At 42.3% G+C, this 13163-nt stretch overlaps 1 protein-coding gene across 1 annotated transcript in view; it reads left to right on the top strand.

Moving 5' to 3' along the window:
* Positions 1-10834: 10834 nt before the first annotated feature.
* Positions 10835-13163, top strand: part of LOC143940630 (zinc finger protein 474-like) — a 68505-nt gene continuing 66176 nt past the window's right edge. The window contains exon 1 of the mRNA XM_077462205.1: positions 10835-10966. The gene's annotated coding sequence lies outside the window, so the exon portion shown is untranslated. The remainder of the gene's footprint in view (positions 10967-13163) is intronic.

The raw sequence follows: 13163 nt of genomic DNA, 5'->3' as shown, positions 1-13163 counted from the left end.
CCTTTTTTCTCATTATGGTTTCATATAAACTTATGTTATGATTTTTGAATGATTTCAAACTTTAGTCAGCTGAAAAATGAAACCTTACAGTCTTATTTGGACACACTGCTTTAGTTGAAGTTGTTAGAATAACACCTCAGGCTCCATCCATGTACGTGACAGTATTGGTTTGAGCTACTCTAATGCCGCATACACACAAGCGGAATGTCTGACAGAAAAAGTCAGACGGAAGCTTTTTATCGTATATTACGATTGTGTTTATGCATCATCTGACTATTTTTACGAAAATTCTGATGGACCTAGAAATAGAACATGTTTTAAATATTTGTGATGGAACCAATTCCTATCGGGAAAACCACTCGTCTGTATGCTGTTCCGATGGACCAAAAACAAAGCATGCTCTGAAGCAAATATGAGACGAAAGCGATTGGTGTGGTAAAACTAGCATTCGTATTGGAGCTAGCACATTCCTCACACTGCTAATTCTGTGATCTTTTAATGCAGTGCATTCTTTTCTTCTTTAGAATGCTGGAAGAATGAAGTTGTTTTGCTGCTCATATTCACACAGAGTAGAGTTCTCACAAACTGATTTCTTCATTATTTATCCTCATCTTATGACTAATATTCTATTTTTTAAAAGCCGATCTCCATAATAATGTTTAGAATTATCTTTTATACTAATTTTTTATACTTTTTTATTTCATCTGGATTTATTTTACGATTACTTAAAAATTATTTTCTAGTGATCTCCATATAATTAGTTTTTTTGGAGAGTCAAGCTACCACAATAACATTATTATCTTATATTTTTTTTAACATCAAGGAGGTTGGTGTCCCTTGTTAAATTGACATTGTCTTTTTGTAATGTACCTGCCTACTGACAAACAAATTGTCTATTTTGAATAAAAACACATAGGAAAGTATTCTATGAAATTAAAATATACATTTATTCTGGGTAACAAAATAAAGAGGAAGTCAACACTGGAGAAACTTTTGGAATTTGCGAAGCCTTTTGGCCCCCATGGCACACATCAACAAGTCTGTGGAAAAGAAAATTGGTAGCTTGAGGAGTCCATATAATAGGGAGCACAAAGGGTCCAGGAATCCCAGAGATCAGGACCAGTAGCAGATTACATATCTGTACCCAGTTTGTGGTACTACAACAGCCTGCATCTTCTGACAGACCAGACTGAACCCAGGCCATCACTTTCTTCTCTTCCCTGCAGCCTTCCCTGGAGGCTGTGGCTCTTTTGGTGGACTTGTGGCAAGAGGAGGAGGAGGATGGGTGAGCTCACATATGTGGCTGTTCTCAGTCAGCTGGCCCCTCAACCCCTTCTGAAGGGCATCAGAAAAAAATCACTCACAGAGGAAGCATTGGCCCTTCTCCAATTCCAGCAACCTGGTGGCTAGATAGCAACCATAGGCCTCTTCAGCGTTGGGGGGGGGGGGGGGGCTCCTGAGGAAATGGCTGGCTTCCCTAATGAGGCCCAGTGCTGCCTCCTCCGTCATTGTCCCCTTCCTGGGCCTTTTGGTGGTAAGGCAGAGGGGAGGCACCTGGGATTGGGTGAGGCTCCTACTGGGCCCAGCCACCTCCTGGCTGACACTGGGCATGGCCTCCTCCTGGCTGACACTGGGCACAGCCTCCTCCTGCATGCCACTAAGAATGGCCTCTTTCTGGCTGATGCTTGGCATGGCCTCCTCCTGGCTGACGCTTTCCAGACCCTCCTCCTGGCTGAGCTCAACAAACACGTCCCTTAATCCCCCATGATGGGAGATACCACATGTTGACATTACCCATTTGGACTCCCAATTTGTGTGCATCTTCAAAATTTCTCTTTTACAGGGGTGACATCACCCCTCTGATTTATGGCATTTTTGACACTATAATGTCTGATATTGCCTTCAGTTTTTATACGTTGAACTTTGTAAGTTCCAGAGTTGTGTATGTTATGTTTTAAAAAATGCGTGTTTGTAAAAAAAAATATTGAGAAATTTTCTTTTTTTGAAATTTTCAAAAGGCACATGTGAATGTGTACAGAGTAAACATTTTGAAAAACAGCAATGTGTGGCTTCTTCTTTTAATGCTCAATATCAGTTTTGTAAGTGATTTTGTGTTTACAGTGACAATGGGGCTTATTTACTAAAGGCAAATCCATTTGGCACTACAAGTGCACTAGGAGAACCTAGGAGACAGCCAAAAAGAAAAGCAAGCAATAAAGAAATTTATAGATTTTATCTTACATTTTTTTTTATTAATAAAAATTAGACATTGTCTGGCATTACAATAGCCTCTTACCCGTAAAGTAATTAACATATTTCTCCCGAACTTCACGGGCGCTTTGGGGTGCCAAGCCAGTATGGCCAGTGTCCATGCCCATCAAGGAATTGTCTGTAATATGTCCGACCTCAGGCCAAACTGAAGCTAGATAATTCAGTGATATTTTTCTTAAATAATTGTGCAGTATGCAGCAGCATAGGATGATATGGTTGATTTTGTAGTCCGCCATATCGATTACTTTCAGAAACAGGCAGAATTGGCTGGGCATTATCCCAAAGGTATTCTCAATAACTCTTCTCTCCGGGGTGAGGGTCCTTTGGGGAATGGCCTCATGAGGTGCTCCCCCAGACTGAAGGCTTCATCTGCAATAAAGGCAAAGGGGAGTCCTTCCACGTTATCCGCATCAGGTGGCAATACCAGGCCACCAGTCTGGAGATGCTGGAAAAACTCCATCTAGGCAAAAATTCCTCCATCTGGCCATTCTTCCCCACATAGAGGAACTCATAGTGTGCCGACACCACCGCCATTAACAATACACTATTAAACCCCTTATAGTTATAATAGTAAGACCCCGAAAGGAGTGGTGGCACAATGTGGACATGCTTTCCATCTTTCCCATCTATAGCCCCTCCACAGTTGAGAAAGTCCTGTGGAAAACTGTGGAGTCAAACACAAACAAACAAAATATAAGTACTTTTGCACATAACATTGCAAGTAGATTCCTCAGCCCCTCTGATGGCCCATTGATAAAATTGTATGGGGGGCAGCTTTAAGGTGACTTTGGGAGCTAAAAAAAAGCCTCCAGCACTCTGCCTGAATTTAAGGATACACATAACATTTGGACACATTTTAGGGGATGGGGGAGGGTTATAAATGAATTTAAGGACACACATATCATTTTAGGGGTGTTTCGGGGGAAAGCAGTACACTGGATCTGACAATAAAGTTGTTTAAGGTACTAGGCTATAGGTGTCTATGGGCCCAGGATAGCATGCTGGGGAGGTTAGTGAAGGCAAATATGCATGTAGGCCAAAAAAGGAGCATTAAAATCTTCCAGCATGCATGAGGATAAAGGGGACATTCACAGCATATTCCAATCATAGTAATTAGGGAATGATAAAATAAATACAATACATTAGCAAATATTAAATACATATAATGTGATGTTAAAGGAGAAAACTTACCTTAATATAGTCCTTCTGCAGGACCTGAATGATGGAAGAACAGGTCTATGGAATAATGATCCCCAGAGCCTGGGGGAGATGCCTGTTGAGAACTTGAGGTCCTGCAGTCTTTTCCCAGTCGCCAACTACCACAAAGTGGCGACTAGCCTCTGCTCCGGAGTGATGGTTTGCCTCCTGCAGGTATCCTGCCTGCTGATATAAGGGGTGAGCAAAGCCAACAGATGGGGGTCCATCATCCTGAGATAATTCCTGAAATAATCAGGATTATTCTCCTGGATCTCACGAAGCAAAGGCATATGCGAGAATTGGTCACGCTGGAGTAACCAATTCTTGGTCCATTAACTCCTCCTCGCCCTGTTCATGGACTGGGCTTGGGTCAAAGTAAGAACCCCAACACCAAGCCCCCACACAGCATGAACTCTACAACGAGTACGTACCCGCACCATGGTTTCAAAATGGTCGGCTGGTCAGAACAAACTTAACAGAACGCACTGAAGAACAGCAAGGCCTGTGAAGAGCGAGCTGAAAATCAGTAATGAGCAGACCAGAACGCACTGAAAAACAGATACGAACTGACTACACGCAGTGAAGACCAGATACAAACACACAAGTACAAACTGAACAGCAGTAAAACGATCTGAAAAAGCACGAGTCTGAAAAGCGCAAATCTTCTGTAACCAAACTTCTACTAACACAAGATCAGCAGAAGGAGCCCAAAGGGTCTTGAATTTCCTTTTTCTAGTCCCGTCGTACACGCTGTACGTCACCGCGTTTCCTAACGATTGGACTTTGGTGTGATGGTGTGTACGCACAGCAGTTTCAGTGGAACTCCGACGGAAAAACCTTCAGAGTTTATTCTGTCAGGAAAACTTGTCGTGTGTACGTGGCATAAGTGTTTGTGTATATTGGTGTCAGATTTAAAAGCAAATCAAAGGTGATACAGCTCTTTTACATTGCAGTGATAATATCACCCTGAAACCAGAGCTTGAACCTGGGACAATCCCACAAAAATTGTGGGAAGTTTTTTTTAACAATACTTGAGAATAGGAGAAGAAGAGGGTGCACAGTAACCCTGGGTTCCAGCTCTCAAGGTTGCCAGGCTGACCCCATTGTGTCGAATCAGCCGGAAGTACTGCTGGACTTGCAAGTGCAAACTGTCAGTATTTACCAACCCACAAATTACTTCATAGTGTTTTGGCCATAACATAAAAATAGGTTCTCAAAAGGTTGCTTGTACTAATACCAACGTTAGTTCGTAGCACCTCTAGTAGGAACGAGCATGCAGCTAGCTCTCACTTAAGTCAACTGTATCTTCATATAGCGGACCAGCTCTTATATGGGGAGAAGGGGCACACAGCAGCAGAACACCAAACCTGTGTATGCAATATACCATGGGTTAGTTTAAATAAAATATTTTGGTGAAAAATGTGTAAGAAAGCCCTGTACTCTGAAAATGTTAATTTCAAACTGTCATACTGGGCCTGATTTACTAAAAAACTGGTGCAGCTCTGCATAGAAACCAATCAGCTTCCAGGTTTTATTGCCAAAGCTTAACTGAACCAGCTGAAGTTAGAAACTGATTAGCTATCATGTACAGCTACACCAGAATTAGCTTTCTTCCGTTTTAGTAAATCAACCCCACTGTCTCTTTGCCCTGAAACAGGTAAGCATCCAGTGAAGAAATCAGACCTCAGAATCTGCATACTTATTCTGAGTCATTAAGCCAGAAAGTATTGAAGCAGACCAGTTGGAAAGTCAGACATCTAGCATTTTTTAGATAGGGATGTTTTTTAATATAATTCTTGTAAAAAAAAATTAAAAATAAGTTTGCACATGAACACTGCTGAGTCTTTTCAGCTTCTAGTAGCTGCTTTCTGCATCTACTGAATCACCTTGAGTATAATAAATAAAAGTTTTAAAAGATATTTCACTGTAAAATAATGTTTATATTCAAATAATTTATGGAGTTTAAACTTCCACTTGATAGGTTTGCTGCTTTGTATAAAACGGCAACGTTTCCCTACTTGATTGCTATAACAGGTATATTTTGCAATCTGGAACAAGAGATGTATGCTTCTTCCATTACACAGATATTGTTGCCAAGACTAAAATATACAGCAGACTGATGACAAAATCTCTGCCTAGGCAATGTCACATGACCGACACTCAAGTATTGCATATATGATAGAAGTTATAGCTTTTATTAAAAAATATATTGTGAAATATGAGAAATGTATTTGTGCAGACTTGTAAAATTACTGGGCTATTGTTTCATACACTTATCCCACCAAATGCAGGAAAGCAGGGAATTATATTTGTGGCCACTGACACAAATGTTGAGGGGTTATTATGCGTGCGTTCGCTGACTACAATGCAGGGGGTTATATTTGTGGCCACTGACACTGTTGATGGGTTATTATGCGTTCGCTGACTACAATGCTGGGGGTTATTATTGCAGTCACTGATACCAGTGCTGGGTGTTCTAGTTGCAGCCATGGCACTAATTCTGGGAGTTATTTTTGCATCTGCTGACCAATGTTGAGGATTATTATTGTATTAATGTTGGGGGTAGTTATTGCAGCAACTGACCTTAATGCTGGGGATTATTATTGAAATCACTGACACCAATGATTGAAGTTATTTTTGCAGCCACTTAAATCAATGCTGGGAGTCACTGTTACATCTACTGACACCAATGCGGGGGGGTATTATTGTGGCCACTGAGACCACTGATGGGGTTTTTATTAAATTCACTTAAACTGATGATGGGCTAAATGATTGGAGTGACCAACATCAATCCTGGGGGTTATTATTGGCTGCAACTATAACAGGCACCAATGATGGGGCTTATTTTTGGTTAGCCAAAAAGGTGGGTTTAGATTAGACATCATGACATGTAAGGCTTTCTTTAAAGTGGTTCTAAAGGCTCAAAGTTTTTTTTTTTTTTTTTTTTTAAATCTTAATGCATTCTATGGGTGCATTCCCCTCTCCCCCTTATGCTTTCCTGTCAAGCGACACTGTAAAGGGTGGCAATTGACACTGGAGGGCGGTCAGGCTTATTTGGTCAAAGCACATTGTTTCTTTCAATAAGGGATAGGCGAGGAGAAGCTCTGACTGACGCTACCAACTAAGAGGCAATATTAGCCCATGTCCAATCAATATCTCCCACCGAAGGTTGAGCTGATCCAAATACTACTATGTTCTAGGTCTAATCAGCAACTACTACTGAGCAGTCACACAAAGCCATGCAAAATATTGTACATATGTATGGGGGTCATAGCAGACACTTTATGAATTTTACTTTGCCAGTCAAAGAAAGGAGAAAGGGGAGGTGAGCCCTTTACTGGTGTTGCAGTGCGTGTGCTATGCTAATGCTGCGCCCATTCTTGCAGGAGCCTAGCAAATGTAAAAAATGTGTAGGTAGTATGATGATAGTGAGACAATAGTGAGGTCTGACAAACCCTAAACTCTGTGGAGAAGATGGAGCAGTAGAACTGAACACTCTGCCACCTTCACTTCCAAAATGTGCAAATCTTTAGAAAAAATGGTCAGATTTAAACCTCATGCCTGTGGTAGGCAGCCAGAGAAGATGGTGTATGACACAACACAGTATAAAGTAAAGCACATTTGACAAAACACAGGCTGTTAACAGGAACACAGCAGTGTCTAAGGCCTTAATCACACCATGGTTCAGAGAAGTCAGTTTTCTGCATGCCGATTCACACCACAACTTTTTTTTTTGTGTGCAGGCATCATACCTCCTAACTTTCTGAGATGGGAATAAGGGACACCTGTTAGCAAAAGGACACACCCCCTGACACACCCTCTTACAGGTGAATTGTACAAAAAATTGATTGGTTAAACAAACAAGTGCTTTTTTTAGGACTACTGTTCCTTTAGACCCCTTTCACACTGAAAGCGCTTTTCAAACATTTTAGAGCTAAAAACAGAACCTGTAAAGCACCTGAAAATGCCTCTCAAGCCTCCTCAGTGTGAAAGCCCAGTGCTTTCACACTGGGTCGTTGTGCTTGCAGAACAGAAAAAAACGTACTGCAAGTGGCATCTTTGGGGCGATGCGGGAGCGGTATATACACTGCTCCTAAATTGCCCCTGCTATTGAAATCAATGGACAACGCTGCTGAAGCTTTGGGGTTTAAAGCGCCCCGCTTCTGCCTGCAAAGTGTGGGTAAAGCGCCGCTAAAACTAGCGGCGCTTTACCGCTAACGCTCGGGCAGTATAAGTGTGAGAGTAGCCTTATACTGGCTTTTGGAATTTACAGGTGCAGCCATTTAGAAATTGAATGAAAGGTTTAGCACTGGAAAACACTTTTTGATAGATAAGTAGTTCATTTTATATACAGATACATAGATCAGACCAAAATGAGGGACAAATGAGGAGGAAAGAGGGACTGGGGGACTTTGTTTCCAAAGTAGGGATAGTCCCTGGAAATCAGTTTGAAGCTATGGATAAAAATAAGCAAAAGGGTTAACCTAGCAAATTGATCTGTGTTCAGGTGAGCTGGGGCTAGGCCAGGAACACCCAACCAGCCCCCCCAGATCTTGTCAAGTTTAGCTGGGCATCCCGATGCTGGTAGATGACCTGCTCATAACTAATGCCACGTACACACGATCAGACTATCCAGCGGACTTAGTCCGGGGGACAATCCGCCAGACTTACCAGCGGAGGTCCGCCGGACTTTCCGAACGAGCAGACTTGCCCACACTCAAACAAACTTTTCCAGCAGACTAGGTCCGGTGGACTAGGTCTGCCGGACTTTTGGCGGAGGCCTGCCGGACTTTCAAAATGAACAGACTTGCCCACATATGGGCTAAAGTCCATTAATTTTGAACATGACTTCAGGTACAATGGGACTAGCAAAGGAAGTCAATTTCGCTGCTTCCATCAGCGAGATTGGCACCTTGCGAGCCTCATCGCCTGGTAACCCCTACACCAAAAAAGGGCGTGAGGTCCCCCAAAGTCCATACCAGACCCTTATCCGAGCACGCAGCCGGCCGGTCAGGAAAGGGGGTGGGGTCGAGCAAGCTCCCCCCTCCTGAACCGTACCAGGCCGCGTGCCTCAACATGGGTGGGTGGGTGCTTTGGGGAAGGGGGGCCCTGCTGCACCACACCCCAAAGCACCTTGTCCCCATGTTGATGAAAACAAGGGCCTCTTCCCGACAACCTGGCCATTGGTTGTCAGGGTCTGCGGGCGGGGGGCTTATCGGAATCCGGAAGCCCCCTTTAATAAGGTGGCCCCCAGATCCCGGCCCCCCACCCTATCTGAATGATTATGGGGTACATCGTACCCCTACACATTCACCTGGGGGGAAAAGTGGTAATAAAAAAACACACAACACAGGTTTTTAAAGTAGTTTATTAGGCAGCTTGAGGGGTCTTCTTCCGACTTCGGGGGTCTTCTCGCCAGGCTCCTCCGCTATCTTCTGCTCTTTAGCCGCTCTTTTTCTAGTGGAGGAGCCCGGCTTTCTCTTTCGTCATCGTCGCCGATCGGGGGTTTTCTTCCGACTTCAGAGGTCTTATTACGACTTCTCCCGCTGTTTGGGTTCTTCTGCCGGGCTCCTCCGCTATCTTCTTCCAGCTCTTTTACTAGCGTTGGCCCGTTGGCTTCTCGTTCATCACGTCACCTCCTTCTTCTTCGTCTTCTTCTTCGTCTTCTTCTTCTTCCTTCTTCTCTTCTTCCGATGCTCTCTCCGGCTGTAATGCCGGGGACACGTTGCACGGTGACTTATATAGGCATAAGAGGCGGGGTCACCGGTCACAGTCACGGGGAATGCACTCCCATGAGTTTTTGATGCTTTTTACAGCGTTCCAGTACAGTCCAGTGCAGGAAAAATGCAGCATGCTCTACTTTTTTTTCTGAAACTGGAATGCACTGGAACTGCAAGCACTGGTGTGAACTATGCCATTGAAAACCATATAACCTACTTTCTATTCATTTGATGCAGAAAAAACATGCACTGGACTGCATGTGGTGTGATCTGGTCCTTATTCTAATGATCTGATGCCTCTTCTGTCCCCCATTGGCATCTTCACCCTGGGTTCTTCTGGGCGTGAGTCTTCAAACAATTTAATTGGCTGGTGTGGGAGGACATTACTCCTGTGCATGAGTGGAATGCAGTCATCCCAGCACACTGGAATTGTGTAGGAATTTTAATTGAGCTGCACATGCACAGTGTACATTCCGCAGAGGATTTATGAATAGGCAGGTAAGTGTGTTTTATTGCAGAAGAGACATTGCATGTCTCTTCTGCAATAAAAAGCCTGCTTGTTTGCAATTAATTATTCATATATATATATATATATATATATATATATATATATATATATATATATATACATTTAATGAATCTAATGCAGTGCAGATCTGTACTGCATTAGATTCAGTGGAGAACAGGGGAGATATCCATGGTCTTTTGGACCCAGTATATCTCATTAAAGAGAACCTGTCACTAAAATAAAACATCACATAAGGGGCTTTTTGTTCCCTATGTGATAAAAAAAAAAAGAAGAAAATTGAAAAAAAGAATTGAGGCCCACCCACCCCCACATATACGCACATGCAAATGTAAACACATGCATCAGTATTGCCTATGCATGAAAATGTAGATTGTGATACACGTGCTACATAACATCACGCACGCCAGTGTAAGAGCAATATTTCTAGCACCAGACCTCCTCTGTAATGCTAAACTGATGACCTATAGGGGGCTTTTAAAGGGTTGCCTAGAAAAAATTTAGGGTATTGAAGCTTGTCGCCATTTCATGTTGGATATCTCTTTACTCCTCATCATGTATATTTTAGCAAAAATTGGGTAATTTATTGTGGTTATGTGTCCTAAAATTAACCTTAGTGTATTTTTTTTACTGAAATGTTGAGTTTCCTGGACCTTTACAATAATATCCTGTGATATATAAAATTGGAACTACCACTATTTTATTCTCCAGGGTGTCTGCTTTCAGAAAATATATAATGTGTTGCAATTTCGATTTTTTTATACATGTGTGCAAAAAATCAATAAAAACACGCAAAAACTGCTCCGGCAGCGAAAGGGTTAAATAAGAATTTCTAATCGGACACTACATAGTGTGAGAGCTGATTTGAGACCTCTAAGGCCAATTCTTTCCCCCAGCTATATCCATATGTGATATTGTTAAGCACTGGGATACTTATACTTTAATTTATATATTTTTTTAATGGCGTGTTGTAATATACAGTGTGTAAGTTCATTGTTAGTGAATTGTATTCCTGCTGTTTCTATTTTGCACAGGCTAAGTGTCATGGTTTGTTTAGCAGCTAGCTGGCCTTTTCACAAGGGCATGGTATCATCAGGTTTGTTGACACGTTGCTTAGATACTCAGAGATAGCAGCTGCATTATAGTTACTATAGCAACAAGTGGACGCCAACATTCCTCTGCAGCAAAGAAGGAGAGAACATCACGCTGTGTGAAAGAGTTCATGGGATGGCCCATATTATACGCCGAACAGGTAAGGAAATGGAGAAACAAATTTTGGTAATGATCTTTTTATTAGGAAAACACAAAGCGACCCTGAGGATGACAATGACTAGTGCAGCCTCAGCTGTGCGCATACACTGACATGTCCTCAAATATCATGGACTGTCTCTCATTCCCCTTTTTATAGGTATGCCAGAAACTGGCTTAATGACTCGATTAAATGATTTTGTTTTTATACGAAAGAATTTTATAAACTTTTTTTTTTTGTAAATAGTCATTTGTAGTAAATAGGCTTGATGGATTTGTATGTATATAATGGCATTGGGGGCTATTTACGAAAATTAAATCCGCTTTGCACCACAAGTGCAAACTACACGTGCAAAGTGCACTTGAAATTGGACTGAAAGTGCACTTGGAAGTGCAGTCGCTGTAAATCTGAGGGGTAGATCTGAAACGAGGGGAAGCTCTGCTGATTTTATTATCCAATCATGTGCAAGCTAGAATGCTGTTTTTTATTTTCCTTGCATGTACCCCTCGGATTTACAGCGACTGCACTTGCAAGTGCACTTTCAGTGCAATTTCAAGTGCACTTTGCACTTGTAGAGCAAAGTGGGTTTGCCTTTAGTAAATAATCCCCATTGACTTTCTAAAAAAAGTAGATACTATTCACTTAGCAAAATGAAGGTTGGTAAATAAGGTGAAGCTTTGTTCACTTTAAGACCCCTTTCACATTGGGGAGCTTTGCAGGCGCTACAACGCTAAAAATAGCGCCTGCAAAGTGCTCTGAAAGAACCGCTCCTGTGTCTCCAGTGTGAAAGCCCCAAGGGTTTTCACACTGGAGCGGTGCGCTGTCAGGATGCTAAAAAAAAGTCTTGCTAGCAGCATCTTTGGAGCAGTGAAGGAGTGGTGTATACATCGCTCCTGCCCGTTGAAATCAATGGGGCAGCGCGGCTACCCCGCCGGCAAAGAGCTGCTACAGCAGTGCTTTGCGGGTGGTTTCTAACCCTTTTTCGGCTGGCAGCGGGGGTTAAAAGCGCCCCCCCCCCCTCTAGTGGCCGAATACCCACGCAAATATGATGGTAAAGCGCCACTAAAAATAATGAAGGTATAAAAATAGCGACGATTTAACACCACCACCCCCACCTCCGTCCCAGTGTGAAAGGGGCCTAACACAAAACAATCATGTACTAGCAAGAATCCTTTATATTAATTTCCCTCACTTAGATATTCAGCTTAGCTTTCCCTAATTTACTAACATTTACTTTGCAAATCAAAGATCCAATTTGTTTTAGAAGGGCTGTGTGTAGCAGAGGTATATGGGGGTAGACTCATCTGAAGAATGGTGATGCTCAGGGTTGGGTGCCAACGGTGGTGCGCTGCCCAGTCTGGGGCTGTGTGACCAGGTCTTCAGGAGGGAGGAAGTCCATGAATCAGCACCACCTTGTGATCCTCTCCCTGCTGTTCTGTTATAAAAAAAATCCTTCAGAACTTGGTCTTCCTCTACTTCTGGATAGTGGCGGTGGCTTTAGAAAGTAATAATGTCAAAGCTGACAGAGAGCATGGGTCAGTGTTTGCTGTGGTGCTGCTTTCCAGAAGGGGTCAGAACTAAGCTTGTGTATTCTGTGATCATCTTGGCTGCCAGCTGAACACACCCCTGCAAATATTCACTTTGCTAAGTTAACAGTCTCTACTCCTTTGGTAAATGAACCCCCTTTTTTTCTTAAAAGTTCACCTTTTTGCTGAACATAAGATGGTAGCACTATTATTATTGTAGTTATGATACTGATGATGATTATCATTATTATTATGTGAGGTTAACAGGCTCAATTCACAAATTGTTAACGCGGTTTGTATTTTTACCTACAGGTAAGCCTATAATAAGGTTTCCCTGTAGATAAAATGATTATCTCCTAAACCTGTACGGTTTAGGATATATTCACTCTGCATGCAGCGCTGCTGTCAGCGGCGCTCTCACTGTTATGTCATAGAAGGGGTATGTGTCTAAAAGAAAAAAGGCTCCCTTCCAGCCCAGCCCTCTTAACTACAATGAAAAAACGGGTTTATGGGTATAAGATTTACCCATAACTCCATGTTTTCTCACACAGTTAAGAGGGAAAATGAGAATCTGCAGCCGCTGAAAAGGTTTTAATCAAGCTAAATAATATATTATTGTGTTATATGTATACTGTGAAATTATAATTATATAGAAGTTATAACGTCAAACTTCA

This window comes from Lithobates pipiens, unplaced genomic scaffold, assembly GCF_037356315.1.
Source record: "Lithobates pipiens isolate NorthernLeopardFrog02 unplaced genomic scaffold, aLitPip1_a1.2 Scaffold_3, whole genome shotgun sequence".
Lineage (NCBI taxonomy): Eukaryota > Metazoa > Chordata > Amphibia > Anura > Ranidae > Lithobates > Lithobates pipiens.
The sequence above is the reverse complement of the archived record's forward strand: the minus strand, read 5'-3'. Positions and strand labels throughout refer to the sequence as shown.